Genomic DNA, 6,916 nt, shown 5'->3' with positions numbered 1-6,916 from the left:
GAAGGCCATGGAAAGACAGAGGAAAATCTTGGAGTTATGCACCCACAGCCAAGGAACACCTGGAGCCACCAGAACCTGGAAGAGACCAGAAAAGATTCTCCCCGTAGATTCTTCAGAGGCGGAGCATAGCCTTGATTTCAGACTTCTGGTCTTTAGAGCTATGGGAGAATAAATTTCATTGTTTTAATTCACCAATTTAGTATTAGTGCCTTTTTAAGGCAGCCCTAGGAAACTAGCGCAGAATTTGCTAGTTGGAAGAGAAATGCTGCTGTACCAAATACCTAAAATTGTGGGAATGGCTGTGGGATTGGGTAATGGGCAGAGGCTAGAAGAATTTTGAGGTTCATTGTAATCAAAGTCTAGATTCTGGTGAGAAACTCACAGGGATGTGAGCAGCACACTGGAGAAAGCACCTGTGGTCTTAGTGGATACATATATGGCCAAGTAGAATATTGTTAGGAAAATGGACATTAAAAGTACTTCTGGCAAGAGCTCAGGAGGAAACGAGGAACATGTATCAGAAATGGGAGCAAAGGTTATCAGGTAGTAGAAAACTTGGCCAAATTGTATTTTCTTTATTGTGTGGAAAGCAGAATTTGGGGGCACCTGGGTGGTTCAGTTGGTTGAGGGTCCAACTCGTAATCTCACAGTTCATGAGATCGAGTCCTCTGTCAGGCTCTGTGCTGAGCATGGAGCTTGCTTGGGATTCTCTTTCTCCCTCTCTCTTTGCCCCTCCCCTGCTCATTCTCTCTCTCTCAAAATAAATAAATAAACATAAGAAAAAAAAAGAAAACAGGGGCACCTGGGTGGCCCAGTTGGTTGAGCAACTGACTTTACTTTAAGTCATGACCTCAAGGTTTGTGAGTTCAAGCCCCACATTGGGCTTGCTGCTGGCAGCCTGTTTCAGATCCTCTGTCCCTCTCTCTGTGCCCCTCTCCTGCATGTGTTCTCTCAAAAATAAATAAATATTTTAAAAACAAAGAAAGGTCTCCATGGCAATGCTGGGTCTACAGCTCCCTGCTCCAAACTCATGCCAAGTGGGAGCTGGGCTCGTCTTCTGTGTCCGCCCTGTGGACAAGTGATGCGAGAACCACAAGCAGGTTCGGGCTCTAGGGCTCCACAGCTGCCAAGGAGGCACACAAAAAGGTACCAAAATATAGTCAGATTGGCAGATTACTAGTGTTTGATCCACAGGAAAAAGTAATGTGTGAATCAAGTGAGGCAATATCAGATAAATGCCTCCTTGGACGCAGACCAAGATTGGCAAGCAAACTTTGTACCTCACTAGCACAAGCCTCTCAAAATGTAGCTATGAGATCCTCAAAAAGGAAAGAATTCTCTTCAAAAAATATTAAAAATACAGCCTCCTAAAGAATACTGAAAATATCTTCAAAGACTTTTGGAAATAAAGATACCAAAACAAATCTACAGTTTAAGTAAGCTATGGTCATCTTCCTTCTTAAAAGAAGGCACAAGTCAAGTGGGCAAAGATGCAGTCCTTTCAGAGCAAGAAAAAAATAACAAACATTGCATTCAGGATATTGATGATAAGTTGTCTGAATCGACAGATGACGATGGTGAAGATAATACCAACGATGATGATAATGATGAAGACAGTAAACTTTTATAAAGATACTCATGCCTCATTAGAGTTAATGGCAGAATTCCTGAGAGCAGAAATGAGTCAAGACTACCATTTGGCAAAAAAATATGTCAGATGATTCTAATCTATGAACCAGAAAATCCTGAGGCCAAGGACTTTTTCTCACTTATTGAAGAAATGTTGCTGATGGAGAAATCTCAAAATCTTGAGAAAGATGATGAAGATAGTGAAGAAGACAGTAGCGGTGAGAGTGAAGGAGAGACCAGCAAGGAACTAAGTAAAGAAAGCTCTGATGAATGCGAAGATGGGTGATGAAGATTGCTGCTATGGTTTAATTGGCATGTATTTTCATTAGTGTATACTAAGGAACTATAAAGGAGAAAGCTGGAAAAAAAAAGAAAGCAGAATTTGTATGCTATGAGCTTTAATATTTAACTGAGGAGATTTCTTTTTTATTAAAAAAATTTTAATGTTTATTTATTTTTGACAGGCGGGGATACTAACTACTATACTAACGAGGAGCTGCTAATGTTTATTTATTTTTGAAAGAGAGACAGAAACAGAGTGTCAGTGGGGAGGAGCAGAGAAAGAGAGGGAGACACAGAATCTGAAGCAGGCTCCAGGTGTTGAGCTGTCAGCACAGAGCCCAACGCAAGGCTCAAACTCAAGAACAGTGAGATCATAATCTGAGCTGAAATCAGCTGCTTAGCCAACTGAGCCACCCAGGCGCCCCTAACTGAGAAGATTTCTAAGCAAAGTGTTGAAGGTACAGCCTGGTTTCTCCTTGCTGCATATGGTAAAATGTGAGAAGAAAGATAAACTGAGGAAGGTACTATTAAATAAAAAGGAACCAGAACCTTGTTGGGGAGACTCTTAGTCTACTGGGACTACAAAGGAAGCTAAAATTAGAAAATTCATTGTTGGAAAGTGTTTTCTTGAGAGAAGGCTGAAGGTGTGGCTGCACAACTTTTGGTGAAGAAATTAGCCACATGGCTCATGAATCCACTCAGCTATCTCTACAGAAGCTAGGGACAAAAATAGCATAATGGAGGAAAAATCTGTCTATCTTGACAGGCAAAAACCCTCCTGTCGAATGGCCTGGACCCATGTGACATGCACAGGAGACCCACAAAGCTTTTGAGGATATAATATCAGAGAATCACTACCAGCTTGCACTGAAAAGAACAGAGACAGGATGAAATGAGAGAAAGGCTATATCAGACTTTCAAAACTCCATAAGACATATAGGAAATTGGCTGACAGAGCTACCTGACTACAAACATTTGCGACTTTTCAAGAAAAAAGAAGGATGACTCGGAGGTGCCATGGTAGGCCCAAAGGACAGGGCCACCATGGGCCTGAGGGTTTGGGGGGCTATTAAAGGCTGAGTGGACAGGGTTGCCATGGGCCAGGAGGGTACATTGAGTCATGGAGGATTATTCTCAGGACTTGAAATTGAAAATGAAATTTGCCCTGTTTTGACTTTCTTGGGACCAGTGACCCCTTTATTCCTTTCATTTTTTTTCCCTTTTGGAGTGGGAATGTCTATCCTATAACTGTCCAACATTGTATTTTAGAAGCAGATAACCCATTTTCTAGTTTCACAGATCTACAGATGGAGAGGAATTTTGTCCCAGAACGGACCATATTTCCAGTTTTACTCAGACCTGATTCAGATGACTTAGATGATGAGATTTGGAACTTTTCGAGTCAATGATGACTCAAAAAGTCATAGATGAGATTTTGAACTTAGAATTGATGCTGGAATTGGTTAAAATTTGGAGGCATATTGATGTTGGGGTGTTGAATATATTTTTTATGTGGGAAGGACATACATTTTGGGGGCCCAGAGAGGGAACTATACTGGGTTGAATAATGCCCCCCCCCCCAAATCATATCCACCTAGAAACTGTGGATGTGACTATTTGGAAATAGAATCTTTGCAAATGTGATCAAGTTAAGATGAGGTCATACTCGATCAGGGTGAGCTTTACATCCAATGACTGGTATATTTAGAAGAGACAGAAGAAGGAAAGACACAGAAAAAAAGGAGAAACCCATATGAAGACAAAAGCAGAGATGGGAATTATACCACCAAGGAGCACCTGGAGCTACCAGACTCTGAAAGGGGCGAGAAAGGGTTCTCCCCTGTAGTGTCTGAAGGAGTGAGGCTCTGCTGGTGTTTCGATTTCATACTTCTGAACTCCAGAACTGTGAGAGAATACATTTCTGTTGTTTTAAGCCTCAAGATTAAGATATTGTGCAAAGGCAGCCCTAAGAAACTAATACCGATGTTTACGCAGAGAAGGTCATAGGTGTTAATGTACTTTGATCATCTACCAGATTGCTCTCCATACCTCCTGTAACAGTTTACACTTCCAACAACAGTACATGGAAGCTCCTACATTTCTGCCAACATATGACATTAGCCAGATTTTCTAGTTTAACTAGCCTCATTGGTGAAAAGTAGCATCTCACCATTCCTTCAATTTTCCATTTCCTGGATTACCCCTTATTTTGAATATCTCATGCTTATTAGCTTTGGATGTTTTTTTATCTTTTGGAAGTTGTCTGTACATAGCTGTTGTTGATTTTTCTATTGGGATTGCTTACTGACCTTCAGAAATTTCCTATATCTTCTACTTAACAATCCCTCATTGGTTTTAGACACTGCATATACTTTCTCCACTTTTTTAACTGTTCTTTAACCTTGTCCATAGTGTCCCTCATTGAAAAGAAGTTTTAAATTTGTTACATTCTGCTCTTGTTTTCCCTTATCCATGCCAAAGAATACTAACCCCTTCTACTGGCTCTATTATAGTTCACTAAGCGATATGATAATGTCATGTTAGATGGCTTGTTCTCTAACCACTTGCTTATCAGCTGTTGTACATTTCTTTTTTTCTTAACCCAGTCAACTGTGCAATCATGTGTTTAGCAAAAATTGGGGCCAGAAATGACAGGCCTTATTCTGGAACAGAAAAACTGCAACATATCAGAAGCATTTAAGATTAAGCATATTTCCTTACAGTCAGACTATTCACATGTGAGTGTGATGTGCAGTTGGTCCAGAAGTTACATCCCTCTCACTCCATGGCTCTCTTAGGGGACCTGCTGAGACATGTGAGGGCAAGTGACAAACAGCTCTTCAGCCAGTCGTGTGAGAGCAGGTGTGTCTAACCTTATGGGGGGATTTTTAGGGGTGAGTATTCACTGAATCATACAGTGTGAGAGCTGGAAAGGACCTCTGGAATTATCTAGTTCTACCTCTCATTTTACAGATACAGACCTAGGGAAGTAAAGGGGCTTGTCCAAGTCATTGGGCTGAGACTAGAACCCAGATCTCTTGACTTCCATTTTGTATATTTTCATTTTTCTGCTTTCCCTCAGAGGATGTCAGAAGTCTTTTTTTCTTTTTTCTTTCTTTCGGTTTTTTTGTTTTGTTTTATTTTGTTTTGTGTGTGGTGGTTTTTTTTGTTTGTTTGTTTGTTTGTTTGTTTGTTTTTTTGAGGACTCTGGGCCAGAGCTGGGACTTAATCCAGGAAATCAGAGGCCAAGGCTTCCAGAATTTAGACCTACTCAACCTTTCCAACTTCACCTCTTACCATTCTAGGGTACTCTCTGTCTCGTTCCTCTAATACTCCGTGCTCTACTCTTAGCTTGGAGCCATTGATCATGCTGGCATGAGCCCACCTGGCATGCCCTTTCCTCTTCTTTCTTCCTGCCTCATTTTTCAAAGGCTCTTTGTTGGAGGCTTGGTCCTACCTTCTCCATGCCACTGCCAACCAGCATTATTCTCTCACCCTTCTTTAGGTTTTCATAATGTGTGCAGTCTACACAAATACAATTTAGGCTTGATTATATGCTGCCTTTTTTTCCTGGAATTTTCCTGTTGTACAACTGACTGAGCCAAGTCATTCTGTGTCTCTGTGCCTCACATAGTTTATTCACACACAACAAAAGAAGAGTGGATCAAGATCATATCTAAGGATGCTTCTATACCTAACATTCTGTGTCTCCTTAAGATTTTAAACTACCGAAGCAAAGGGACCCTTTCTTATGTTTCTTTTCTAATTTCCCTAGTCTAGTGCTTTTTAAGTGGGGACACTTTTGCTCCCCAGGAGACATTTAACACTTGGAGATGGTTTTGGTTGTCACATGCGGAGGGGTGGTCCTATCAGCATCTCACGTAGAGGCCAGGGACACTGCTAAACATTCTACAATGCAAAGGACAGGACACTTCCTGGGATTTCAAAACTTTACCTTATTAAGTCTCTAACCCAACACCACAGACACACTTTCATCTTTCAGTCAAAGACAAATGCCCTCATAAAAGGGATCCTCTTGGATATGGATCTGTCATGAAGAAAAAGAAAAAGAGGTGAGCACCTATGCAAAACTAATGCTAAGTCAGAGAAGAGAATCTAATTTCCCTTAGTCAAGAGGAAGAGGAGAGAGTACAGTAAAGAGGGAAATGTTGGGTGGATGAAAACTGTGAGCTAAGAAGTTATTTACTTTGTAGGAGGTATTGATTGAAATAGCCCATTTTTTAGACTTCTCTGGGGGACCACATGTGATTGTAGTAAATAGTGGTAATGATAATGTTGGAACACATGAAGGAAACTTCTGGGAACTGCAATTTATGTTGTCAAGAAGAGTTGTGTTTATAATATGCTCATTCTTACCTTCCATTGAAATAAAGTCTGGATGATGAAAGGAGCTTTAATTTACAGATCACGCAAGGAAGTTGGTTCCAGGGATTCTGAATTGAAATCCAAACAAATCACAGCCTCTCTTTCTAGACCCTTACTCAGGATTTTCTGGGGTTAGGGATGATGAATGACTACCGCTTTTGGTGACTCCTCCCAGCCTCTAGCTTGGCTGTGTTCCCAGCATTCTCCCTCATCATGTTATGCTTGTCTTTCTTTTTAGGTTGCAACATACAAGAAAGCCAAATTGTTATTTCTTTGTCGCCCTCACCCTCCGCCCTCTATCATTAAATACATATAATAAGAAATACCCTAGATGTATAAAATAGAAAGCTCCCCAGAAAGTTGGGATGGGAGGAATCCATGGTCTAAAAACTCTCTTGAGGGCTACATCATTGTTCTCAATCTCTTTTTATCTCAAACACTTGGCAGGAGATTGTGTTATTCGTCCTCCTGGCTACCAGAGGTATCTGGCAAAGATTTCTGTTTAGATTTCTTTTGGAGAAGAAATGCTTAAGTTAAACATTAAAATTCATGAGAATATTTCAGTTCCTTATAAATTCTTCTGCTCACAGTCACTTGAAGTGAGGTGTCATTTATGGCT

The 6,916-nt window shown here is 40.7% G+C and overlaps 1 pseudogene; it reads left to right on the top strand.

Annotated features, from left to right (window-relative positions):
* The first annotated feature begins 295 nt into the window (after positions 1 to 295).
* On the top strand, positions 296 to 1,915 carry LOC115275380 (annotated as a pseudogene).
* Positions 1,916 to 6,916: the final 5,001 nt, after the last annotated feature.

This window comes from Suricata suricatta, chromosome 2 (genome assembly GCF_006229205.1).
Source record: "Suricata suricatta isolate VVHF042 chromosome 2, meerkat_22Aug2017_6uvM2_HiC, whole genome shotgun sequence".
Taxonomy (NCBI): domain Eukaryota; kingdom Metazoa; phylum Chordata; class Mammalia; order Carnivora; family Herpestidae; genus Suricata; species Suricata suricatta.
This window is presented reverse-complemented; position numbering and strand designations above follow the sequence as displayed.